Source organism: Dendrobates tinctorius, unplaced genomic scaffold, assembly GCF_039654945.1.
Source record: "Dendrobates tinctorius isolate UK_male_01 unplaced genomic scaffold, ASM3965494v1 ptg000173l, whole genome shotgun sequence".
Taxonomy (NCBI): domain Eukaryota; kingdom Metazoa; phylum Chordata; class Amphibia; order Anura; family Dendrobatidae; genus Dendrobates; species Dendrobates tinctorius.
Window position 1 is genome coordinate 234,879 of NW_027361840.1, and position 13,388 is coordinate 248,266.

Consider the following 13,388-nt stretch of genomic DNA (forward strand, 5'->3'; position numbering starts at 1 on the left):
GAGTTACACTGAAGTTCCTCCTGTCAGATGTTCCCAAGAACTCTACTTGCACGGCAGACAGCTGTAGCCTGCTTCGGGGACTCCTCACTCCTAAGTCCCAGCTCTCTATCCAAGCTGCTGTTGTGCCCTCAAGTCTTAGATTGGAGTATTGCATTTACAGCCCACTACTCCTCTGATGTCTGCTGTAGGACCATCAATGTCCATACAGCCATGGAGACCAGGCTCCAGTTCATGCGCTCTCACTGGAGATGAGCTCTTCCTCTCAGCTCTATCTCAGCGCTCCTTCCACACTTCTGCACACTTCACCCTCCACAGACTAACTCCTCACTCCTTCCTCTTGGCCCTCAGAGAGCACTCCTCCCCTGAATTCCAGTTCAGAGCTCCCCCTACTGGCCTGGAGTGGAACTGTGTTGCATGCATAGATTGACTGCGAGAGAGACCCGTCATTGCCTCCAAGCCTGACCTCACCCTCCCTGGAGGAAGGCAAAGCCACTGTGGCGGCCATACTCCTGGGGGCGCCACATATGAAAAATGGAGAATGCGTAGCGCATAAAATGTCCATATTGGGCCGCAGCCTACGTACACTTCTAGGACACGCGCCTCCCAGGACATCACTTTTTTACTCAAATGATAAAAAATACTCTATTTTTTTGCAGTTTGATTGCACAATAATGTTGCACCATTTGACTTTTGAAAGTTCTCTGTTTCCTGCACATTGCTGGCTGCTGAGTGAGCTGACTGAGATGCTGTCAGTGAGCTTGTTCTATCGGGAGTCATCACTCTCTCCTCTGTCTTTTCCTGAACTCTCTGCTGATTTATAACCACAGGTGACATGAAAACGGAGCGAGACATTGATGGTGGATCAGAAACGGACGGATAAAGGACCAGACATCACCAGTCACACGGAGCTCGGAGGAGTGTTTGTAGTTAGTATTTTTCCCAAAAAACAACATTTACACTGAGAGACTCATTGCTAAGGAAAGTAAAACAAACCCCAAACTATTCTTTAATTATATAAACAGTAAAAAGATTAAAATTGATGGTGTTGGCCCTTTAAAGAACAATGAGGGTGAGATCATAGAGAGCGATGTGGGAAAAGCAAATGTATTAAATACTTTTTTCTCCACAGTGTTCACACAGGAAAAGGATTCACCAGGGGAAATGCAGAGTGATCATGTAAACTCCCCATAAAGTTTTACCTGCCTAACCCAGGAAGAAGTGCAGAACCGCCTTAGTAAGATGAAAACGGACAAATCACCAGGCCCTGATGGCATTCACCCTCGGGTATTAAGGGAGTTAAGTAATGTGATAGACAGGCCTCTATTCCTTATATTTAAAGACTCTATAGAAGCAGGGTCTGTTCCTTTTGATTGGCGGCAAGCAAATGTGGTACCAGTATTCAAAAAGGGGTGTAAAAGGGAACCTGGAAACTATAGGCCGGTAAGCTTAACATCTGTTGTGGGTAAAATTTTTGAAGGGTTTCTAAGGGATACCATTATGGAATATCTCAATGTTAATAAATGTTTAACTCTATATCAACATGGATTTATGAAGGATCGCTCCTGTCAGACTAACCTGATCAGCTTCTATGAGGATGTGAGCTCTCAAATGCACCAAGGAGAATCATTGGATGTCATTTATCTCGACTTCTCTGAAGCATGTGACACTGTCCCACATAAAAGATTGGTAAGTAAGAGGAGAAAGCTTGGGCTAGGGGAAAATGTGTGTAGATGGGTAGGGAGCTGGCTTAGTGATAGGAAACAAAGAGTGGTTATTAATGGGGCATACTCAGATTGGGCCAGGGTTACTAGTGGGGGACCACAGGGGTCTGTATTGGGCCCCCTACTATTTAATATAATTATTAATGATACACAGTAAAATATCAGTATTTGCAGATGATACAAAACTATGGAAGGTAGTTAACACAAAGGAGGACAGTTTGCAACTACAGACAGATTTGAGTAAATTGGAGAACTGGGCTGAAAAATGGCAAATGAGGTTTAACACAGATAAGTGTAAGGTTATGCACATGGGAAGGAGAAACAGACGCTACAATTACTTACTAAATGGGAAACTGCTGGGGAAATCAGACATGGAAAAAGACTTAGGCATCTTAGTCAATAAGAAGCTAAATTGGAGTGCCCAGTGTCAGGCAGCTGCCACCAAAGCAAATAGGGTCATGGGATGCATTAGAAGAGGTCTGGGGACACGAGATGAAAACATAATTCTCCCTCTGGACAAATCACTCGTCGGACCACACTTGGAGGATTGTGTGCAATTTTGGACGCCGGTGCTCAAGAAAGACATTACTGAACTTGAAAGGGTTCAAAGGCGGGCTACTAAAATGATAAATGGAGTTGGTTCACTACAATACCCAAAAAGGTTATCAAAATTAGGTCTATTTACTCTAGAAAAGAGAAGACTTAGGGGAGACTTAATATATGTACAAGTATATCAGAGGGCAGTACAGAGATCTCTCCAATGAACTGTTTGTACCAAGGACTGTGACAAGAACAAGGGGGCATTCTCTTCGTATGGAGGAAAGACAATTTCTGCACCAGCATAGAAGAGGGTTCTTCACGGTAAGAGCAGTGAGGCTCCGGAATTCTCTTCCTGAGGAAGTGGTGATGGCCAACTCACTGAATGTAAGAAAGGAATGGAGGCTTTTCTTGTGAGTAATAGTATAGAAGGTTACGAATAACAGAATATTATAGGTAGATGGTTGACCCAGGTTAGGGGAAGGAATTTTTTTCCCTATGGAGAAAATTGGCTTCTACTCTGTGGATTTTTTGCCTTCCCCAGGATCAACAATGCAGAACAGCTGCACTAAAAATAGGCTGAACTAGATGGACATAAGGTCTTCCTTCAGCCTTCAAAACTATGTTACTATGTCACACGGATAAATAACACTTGGACACGTGTTGGTGAGTCTGGAGTTTCCCTGTTTTTCCTTGTCACCGTTCACGTTTGTCCTGCGCAGGTGATGACGCAGCACCATGATTTCCTGTCGTAGTGGACGTGGTGAGGCGGAGATTTAAGGTTTTCTACTTCGGGGTCTTTTCTTCTTTATTGCTTTTTATTTATATTCTGAATAATGTCCTTTAGGGAACGTGATCCTGCGATCGAAAAGTCACCAAACAGTGAGAGACAAGACCGGGAACCACAGAGTATGGCGACATGTCCAGCCGCTTCACAGCACCGAGGCCTGGCCGGCACAAATCACCCCGGTCACTGTCAGGTGCGGTCTATGTACCAGAGCCAGGAGCTGTGCTGCAAACAGCAGTCTCAGCTCCAGAGCCCGCAGCATTCAGAGAGCGCAAAAGTAAAAAAATATAGAAATCAGGCAATTTTCACACATGCTAGTTTCCAATTATTTACAGAATAATTTTCAGAAGCCTCATTATCATCACAGACAAGATTACAGTGAAAAGTAATACCTCTACACATAGGTGATAGCAAAGGATCCACAATTCAATGCACAGGTGATTATAATAAAGAACTTGGCACTCAAAAATGGAAAACGATATAACAGTTCCTTTTTTATAAAAGGCATCCAGTTAAACACACTTCTTTTTAAACGTTTTCGGTCATACAATCTGTTAGAATCTGTTCAGTTTGTGACTATCCGCCATCTTCTAGTGTTCTGGCTGCTGGTCTTTTTCCTCTGGTGCTGGGTTTTTCTTGGGTCAGGTGACTGTATCACCCTTTATTAACCTGCACCTCTCTCCCATTCCTTGCTGGTCAACAGTGTTAATCTGCTTGAAGTCTGGCTTGGAGCCTTGCTCTCTGTGTGTTTATTTGGTGCAGTTCTGGGACCTCTGGTTCTGCTAGTCTTAGTTTCTGCTTTCAGTTTGTTTCTGCAGCCTCCTCTTTGTTTTCTATTAGGAGGTGACCCAGTCCTTAGATCTTTCAGGGACCCCCTTCCCCCGATCTATAGGTCTTCCCTTGAGATTAGCCTAGAATCGTCGGTGGGTCTATTCACAAGTAATGGGTCGCCCACTCCATCGTAGGGTATCAGCCTAGTCACAGTGCAGGGTCAGTTCTCCCCCTCCTACCCTAGTCCTGTGCTGCAGTACCGTAACACAATCAACCTTCATCAGAAAAAGAATTTCATGGTTGATTTAACTGGCCCCAATTGGACAGACCATCAGCAGATTTGGCTTTCAGTACCATCTTTATGCTGATGACACACAACTATACACATCATCCCCTGACCTTACCCCTGCTGTACTACAGGACACCAGTGACTGTCTGTCCGCAGTCTCCAACATCATGTCCGCTCTCTATCTGAAACGCAACCTCTCCAAAACTGAACTTCCTCTTCTCCCGCTGTCTACTAACCTCCCTAAATCTGACATTTCCCTCTCCCGGCAGCAGGGTGTTATGTTTGACACCAATCTCTCCTTCACATCCCATATACAATCTCTTGCCCGCTCTTGCCGCTTACACCTAAAGAATATCTCTAGAATTCGCCCTTTTCTCACCATGGAAACAACTAAAACCCTCACTGTCGCCTTGATCCACTCCCGCCTGGATTACTGCAACGCTCTATTAATTGGCCTCCCCGTTACTCGACTATCCCCTCTCCAGTCCATACTTAATGCAGCAGCCAGGGTCATCTACCTGGGTAATCGGTACTCGGACGTGTCCGCTCTTCGCCAGTCCTTACACTGGCTGCCCATTCATAATAGGATCCAATTCACAGTACTTGTTCTCACCCACAAAGCTCTCCACAGTGCGGCACCCCCCTACATCTCTTCCCTCATTTCTGTCTATAATAATAATAATAATAAATTTTATTTTTATAGCGCCGACATATTCCGCAGCACTTTACATTTCAGAGGGGATTTGTACAGACAATAGACATTACAGCATAACAATAATCACATACAGTAGATTATAACAAATACCAAGAGGAGTGAGGGCCCTGCTCGCAAGCTTACAGTCTATGAGGAAAGAGGGAGACACGAAAGGTGGGTGGTAACAGTTGCCCTGATTGTATGGACCAGCCATAATGTTAAGTGTGTAACAGTACAGACACAGAGGGCTAATGGATGCATAAAGCATGTGGGAACATGATGCTGGGAACCTGGTTATGGTAAAACTTTTGGCTCTGCCACACAGGGATAGATTAGGTTAATGTGTTGAGGCGATAGGCCAGTCTGAATAAATGCGTTTTCAGGACACGCTTAAAATTGTGGGGATTGGGGACTAATCGTATTGACCTGGGAAGTGCATTCCAAAGAATTGGCGCGGCACGTGTAAAGTCTTGGAGACGGGAGTGGGAGGTTCTGACTATTGAGGATACTAACCTCAGGTCATCAGCAGAACGGAGGGCGCGGGTAGGGTGGTATACTGAAACAAGGGAGGAGATGTAGGGTGGTGCTGAGCCATGGAGGGCTTTGTGGGTGAGGGTAATAAGTTTATACTGAATTCTGGAGTGGATGGGTAGCCAGTGTAATGACTGGCACAAGGTAGAGGCATCGGTGTAACGATTGGTGAGGAATATGATCCTGGCTGCAGCATTCAAGACAGATTGGAGAGGGGAGAGTTTGGTAAGAGGGAGACCAATTAGAAGAGAGTTACAATAGTCGAGACGAGAATGAATAAGAGAAACAGTAAGAGTTTTTGCAGAGTCTATCGGCCTAACCGACCGCTCCGCTCTGCATACGACCTTCGACTAACCTCTGCACTAATCTGCACCTCCCACTCCAGACTCCAAGACTTCTCCCGCGCTGCGCCAATCCTCTGGAATGCTCTACCCCAAGAAATTAGGACTATCGACAATTTACATAGTTTTAGGCGCTCCCTCAAAACACATTTGTTCAGAGCGGCCTATCACGTTCCCTAATCACAGTCATTCTATGTGTAAGTGTGCGTGTGTAGCCCATTCACTATCTCCATCCATCCCCCACTCCCTCATGATGGCTGGACCATCACTGTACATACACCACTGTATATACTCCCCTGTCCTCTGTATCTCCCCCACCTCACTGTAGAGTGTAAGCTCTCACCAGCAGGGGCGGCTGATTGTGCTTTAATTATTGTATTGTTAACGTTGTTACTTATGACTGTTGTGTTTTGAATCTGTTAAACTGTAAAGCGCTGCGGAATATGTTGGCGCTATATAAATAACGATTATTATTATTAACTGAAAGGAGCTGTAATGAAAAATCCGTAATTACTGAATCAGCTGTCATGAGACGGTACTGATTAATACTGGGTATATGATGAGAAAGGTATGGAGAGGCAGACGTCTAGCTGGCAGCGGCTAAAAAGGATGTGAGGACACTCACTGGTAGATAAGAATGCAGGAGATGTCCCATATACGGGAATTGTGCGCCAAAATATGAGGGTAACGGTGTTAACAGTTTCAGGTATATTTGTCCACCATGAAGTGCTGTAGTTTAGTCATTTACTGTGTCCAGAGTCTACAAATGGATCACAGAGGGGAGAGATCGCACTGGAATGTAAAGCACTGCCGGTGCAAGGGAAATGCGGTGAGTCTGTGTCCAGGAGTTATGTGAGCCGCTGACAGGGAAGGCGCTGGCAGGTGATGTCACAACTCACCTCCTCCTCCATTTACAATAGGTGATGTCACAGCTCACCGCCTCCTCATCCTGTACAATGACTGAAACACCTCTATATACAGCTGATAACACAGGCTCCTCCATTCAGAATAGCTGAAGTGGAGACACGGGAAGTCCTCTAGCCTAAACTTCATGGTCCAGGGGTCATCCCTCCGAACGGCCGCTCTCTTTTCACTGTGGGTATAAGGTTACTCAGACAACATAGGGTGAGGGTAAACAGGGTGGCAATACTGTATGGAACCACAAAACTTCAGATCTTCCAGGGCCGATTACCCCACCTACACACAGCGAGGAGGTAATGACAAGTGTAGGAAGATGACAGTCCACTCAGGTACAAGGCCAGGTGACCAGAGGGTCACAACCTGGCTTCTCCAAACGTATCCTTGGATTTGTGATGGTCTATGGAGCAAATCTGTATTTTTCCAGCTGGGGCCGTGGTCCCATAAGCTGGCATCCTGTAGAATGACAAAACTGTGTTTGTCGTGATGGAGCCTTGATGTCTATCTAGGCTGCTGTCCTGTCTCTGATCCTTTGGATGTCTTGGCTGAATCTCTGGCTGTCTCTGTCTCTATACAGAGGCATATAACCTCTTTTTATAATTAACAAGTGTCCTTCATTCAGTATTTACATAAAAGGGAAGAATGGTGATGAGATCGAGTAGCATTACCTGATTATTAAATCTATTTGCATAGTTTAACTTCCTCTGTTTTAAAAGTCAACAAACACTAGCTGGCCGGGACAATGTGTAACTAGCATATCAGCAAACATCACTAGTCATCCAGGATAAGAGCACAAAAGTCTGTTTTCTAGACCAACCAGAAAGAAACACATTTAAATACAGAGAAAGAAATACATTTAAAAGTCAACATATAGATAAGTCTATTCTTCTTGGCTTGCTGAAAATAGACGCCTGGTTAAGTAAGATACAATGTAATGTCCTCACAGCTGTTATCACAGCTCACCTCCTCCCCCTCCCGTATAATGATTGATAACACCTCTATATACAGTACGTAACATAGGATCCACCATTCATTATAGGTGATGTCACAGTTGTCCTCCTCTTCCTCCTGTACATTGGCTGATAACACCTCTACATACAGAAGTTGTCACAATATCCACCATTCATAATAGGTGACATTACAGCTCACCTCCTCCTTCTGTACAATGACTGAAAACACGTCTATATACAGTAGATAAAACAGTATCCACCATTCACAATAGGTGATGTCACAGCTCACCTCCTCCCCCTCTTGTACAATGACTGATAACACCTCTATATACAGTAGATGACACAGGAGCCATCACTGGCACTAGGTGATGTCACAGCTCACCTCCTACCCCTCTTGTACAATGACTGATAACACCTCTATATACAGTTGATGTCACAGGAGCCATCATTCACAATAGGTGATGTCACAGCTCACCTCCTCCTTCTGTACAATGACTGATAACACCTGTATATACAGTAGATAACACAGGATCCACCATTCACAGTAGGTGATGTCACAGCTCACCTTCTCCTCCTCCTGTACAATGACTAATAACACCTCTATATACAGTAGATGACACAGAAGCCATCATTCACAATAGGTGATGTCACAGCTCACCTCCTCCCCCTCCTGTACAATGACTGATAACACCTCTATATACAGTAGATGACACAGAAGCCATCATTCACAATAGGTGATGTCACAGCTCACCTCCTCCCCCTCTTGTACAATGACTGATAACACCTCTATATACAGTAGATGACACAGGAGCCATCACTGGCACTAGGTGATGTCACAGCTCACCTCCTACCCCTCTTGTACAATGACTGATAACACCTCTATATACAGTTGATGTCACAGGAGCCATCATTCACAATAGGTGATGTCACAGCTCTCCTCCTCCTTCTGTACAATGACTGATAACACCTGTTTATACAGTAGATAACACAGGATCCACCATTCACAGTAGGTGATGTCACAGCTCACCTTCTCCTCCTCCTGTACAATGACTAATAACACCTCTATATACAGTAGATGACACAGAAGCCATCATTCACAATAGGTGATGTCACAGCTCACCTCCTCCCCCTCCTGTACAATGACTGATAACACCTCTATATACAGTAGATGACACAGAAGCCATCATTCACAATAGGTGATGTCACAGCTCACCTCCTCCTTCTTGTAGCATTTTCCAAACAGGAACTAAAACTTATTTTAAAGGAAATAACTTTCAGCAATAAAAAGAAAACTCCAGGTTCAATTGTCAGGTGTGAATAATTCTGCAGTTAGTGCAGATGGCGTCAGCGCGCGACCTAAATTACCAGGATTTCTTCTCGGAGTAACAGCTGATAAAATATCCGGTAAAACTGCAGAAAATGTTCCCACAGGTCAGAATGACAGGGAAATAAACAGCGGCTGATTGCTCGCCCTCTACTCAAGAATGACACTAAGTTGGCAGAAAAACTGAACGACGCAATTATTACTATTATTTCCCAGCATGCGTGGCGGTGTTAACTCTTCATCTACCTCATTTGTACATTTATTTTATTACTCCGAGGTGAGAACTGAAAGAATATCTGCACCATGTGGAACAATCAGTACAAGGGGGCGATACCGCGATTGCCTCATCTGTAGATATAGTGGGAATCAGGGGCTGGAACACACTGCTCTGTGCACAACTATTAGGCAGGTGTCGAAGAAATGCTGCAGAGCCAGAAGCTTCAGGCAATGAAGGGTTAAAGTTTATTTTTATCAATTAACAGAATGCAAAGTGACTGAAGAAAAGAGAAATGTAAATCCCATCAGTATCTGGTGACCGCCCTTCCCCTCCATCATCAGTATCTGGTGACCGCCCTTCCCCTCCATCATCAGTATCTGGTGACCGCCCTTCCCCTCCATCATCAGTATCTGGTGACCGCCCGTCGCCTCCATCATCAGTATCTGGTGACCGCCCGTCCCCTCCATCATCAGTATCTGGTGACCACCCGTCCCCTCGATCATCAGTATCTGGTGACCGCCCGTCCCCTCGATCATCAGTATCTGGTGACCGCCTGTCGCCTCCATCATCAGTAACTGTTGACCGCCTGTCTCCTCCATCATCAGTATCTGGTGACCACCCGTCCCCTCGATCATCAGTATCTGGTGACCGCCCGTCTCCTCCATCATCAGTATCTGGTGACCGCCTGTCGCCTCCATCATCAGTATCTGTTGACCGCCTGTCTCCTCCATCATCAGTATCTGGTGACCACCCGTCCCCTCGATCATCAGTATCTGGTGACCGCCCGTCTCCTCCATCATCAGTATCTGGTGACCGCCTGTCGCCTCCATCATCAGTAACTGGTGACCGCCCGTCTCCTCCATCATCAGTATCTGGTCACCGCCCATCGCCTCCATCATCAGTATCTGGTGACTGCCCGTCTCCTCCATCATCAATATCTGGTGACCCCCATCTCCTCCATCATCAGTATCTGGTGACTCCTGTCTCCTCCATCATCAGTATCTGGTGACCGCCTGTCGCCTCCATCATCAGTATCTGGTGACCGCCCGTCGCCTCCATCATCAGTATCTGGTGACTGCCCGTCGCCTCCATCATCACTATCTGGGGACCGTCCATTACCTCTGTCATCAGTATCTGGTGACTGCCCGTCGCCTCAATCATCAGTATCTGGTGACCGCCCGTCGCCTCCATCATCAGTATCTGGTGACCGGCCGTCGCCTCCATCATCACTATCTGGGGACCATCCGTTACTTCTGTCATCAGTATCTGGTGACCCCTGTCGCCTCCATCATTAGTATCTGGTGACCACCTTCCCCTCCATCATCAGTATCTGGTGACCGCCCGTCGCCTCCATCATCAGTATCTGGTGACCGCCCGTCCCCTCCATCATCAGTATCTGGTGACCACCCGTCCCCTCGATCATCAGTATCTGGTGACCGCCCGTCCCCTCCATCATCAGTATCTGGTGACCGCCTGTCGCCTCCATCATCAGTAACTGTTGACCGCCTGTCTCCTCCATCATCAGTATCTGGTGACCACCCGTCCCCTCGATCATCAGTATCTGGTGACCGCCCGTCTCCTCCATCATCAGTATCTGGTGACCGCCTGTCGCCTCCATCATCAGTAACTGGTGACCGCCCGTCTCCTCCATCATCAGTATCTGGTCACCGCCCATCGCCTCCATCATCAGTATCTGGTGACTGCCCGTCTCCTCCATCATCAATATCTGGTGACCCCCATCTCCTCCATCATCAGTATCTGGTGACTCCCGTCACCTCCATCATCAGTATCTGGTGACTCCTGTCTCCTCCATCATCAGTATCTGGTGACCGCCTGTCGCCTCCATCATCAGTATCTGGTGACCGCCCGTCGCCTCCATCATCAGTATCTGGTGACTGCCCGTCGCCTCCATCATCACTATCTGGGGACCGTCCATTACCTCTGTCATCAGTATCTGGTGACTGCCCGTCGCCTCCATCATCAGTATCTGATGACCGCCCGTCGCCTCCATCATCAGTATCTGGTGACCGGCCGTCGCCTCCATCATCACTATCTGGGGACCATCCGTTACTTCCGTCATCAGTATCTGGTGACCCCTGTCGCCTCCATCATTAGTATCTGGTGACCACCTTCCCCTCCATCATCAGTATCTGGTGACAGCTCGTCGCCTCCATCATCAGTATCTGGTGACCGGCCGTCGCCTCCATCATCACTATCTGGGGACCATCCGTTACTTCCGTCATCAGTATCTGGTGACCGCCCGTTGCCTCCATCATCGGTATCTGGTGTCCGCCCGTCACCTCCACCATCGGTATCTCTTGACACCCCAGCATCTCCGCCATCAGTATCTAGTGACCACCTGTAGCTTCCATCATCAGTATCTGGTGACTAGAGATGAGCAAACTTGCTCAGAAAACATTTGCCAATCTCCAGTTCGACACGAATGTTGCACATTCGGATTTGTTTTCGGATTCCCAAGCATTTTTCCTAAAAATCCGAAAAAGTGGACCACAATTCATTAAATCCTCGAATTTCCACTATGGGTTCTTTCTTCAGGCATCGGTGTGGCATGGGCCACAAAACGTTCCGCACACGGGATGATACACAGATGACATCAGTGTGACACGTACCGGCACCTGGTAATCAGCGCTGCTGTTCGCGCTGTTCTTCAGCACCGAGTGCTGAAGTGAAGACAGCTCGCATCACTGTCCTCTTCTTGCGCTGCGATCAGCACTAACAGGGGACAATGTTCAGAGTTGTATTCAACTGTTAACAGTGAGAACAGGTGGCGGCTAATGGAAGTATTCATCCACCGCCGCCTGTGCTATAAATATATAACTATAAAAAAAATGGCATGGGGCTCCCCTGTATTTTTGATAACCAGCCAGGCAAAACTGATAGCTGGGGGCTGCCACCCTCAGCTGTCAGCATTAGCAAGGCTGGTTATGAAGAATAGAGGGGTCCCCATACCATATTTTTTAAATTATTTAAATACTTTAAAAAAATGGCATGGGGTCCCCCTCATTTTTGTTAACCAGCCTTGTTAAAGCAGACAGCTGGGGGCTGGTATTCTCAGGCTGGTTAGGTACCATGGAAATTGTGGATATTGGCCCCCCCATCCTAAAAATAGAAGGCCATAGCCACCCCGGAAAAGGTGCACCTATTAGATGCACCAATTCTTGCGCTTTGCCCGTCTCTTCCCACTTGCCCTGTAGCAGTGGCAAGTGGGGTTGATGTCACCTTTGTATTGTCTGGTAACATCAAGCCCACGGATTAGTAATGGAGGGATGTCTATAAGACACCTATCCATTACTAATCCTATAGTTGTATGGTAAATAAAAACACAGCCAGAATAAAGTTCTTTAATGGAAAGAATGACACAGACTCCTTTAATGAATCTAAATTAAACCCATACTTACATCATTGCCCATTCCACAGAATCCAATGTCTCCCGCAACAGAATTAAAAAAAAAACAATATTCCAGAGAAGATGATAAACCATTTGTCCCGTGACAGGTCTACCTCTGCTAAATCTAGATGGCAGGCTGCATGGTTGCATGATGCGACTATACAGCCTGACATCCAGCAGGGACACTGAGCAGCGTCTGCTACTGCTGCCCAGCGTCTGGGGGTGAACTCCTATGACCTGACTGACGTCACCGCGAGCGTAAGAAAGTTCTCATAGTGCCGTCAGAAAGGTCCTGGGAGTTCACCACCAACGAACTCAGTTCAACTCACTGACGTCAGCGCGAGCGCAGTGGGAAAAGTTGTAGCTCTTTGTAAGCAAGTTCATTGGCTGTGAACTCCAAGGACCTTTCTGACGGAAAGTACACACATTAAGTTATTACAGACCAAAAATAAAAAAAAATGAAAAAAACCTACGGGAAATCGAACACGAATCTGAATGTGCAGCGTTCATGCTGAGTTTGAGATCGGAAAACATTTTCCAAACAAGTTCACTCATCGCTACCCATCACTTCTGAAGACACTTCCATAAAGGAGCCTTTTTTATTGGTGATTCAGTGGAGAAGCTTTCCTCCATTATCAACTGGACACAGTCCCAAAATACCACAAACACCAAGGTTTGGTCTTTGCTTGAGCTACAGGCCAAAGTTATGGGAGCTGAAAAGTTGTTTAGACTTAAAGTGTGTCAATAATCAATAAGACGACTAATATGATGACGAACCGATATGAAGAACCTCCATATAATTGACGTGGGATGAACGGGAACCACTGATGTCCACCCTCTTAGGCTGAGTTCACACGTTGCGTTTTTTTTCGCGGCAGTTTTAAACGCGCAATTTTGCC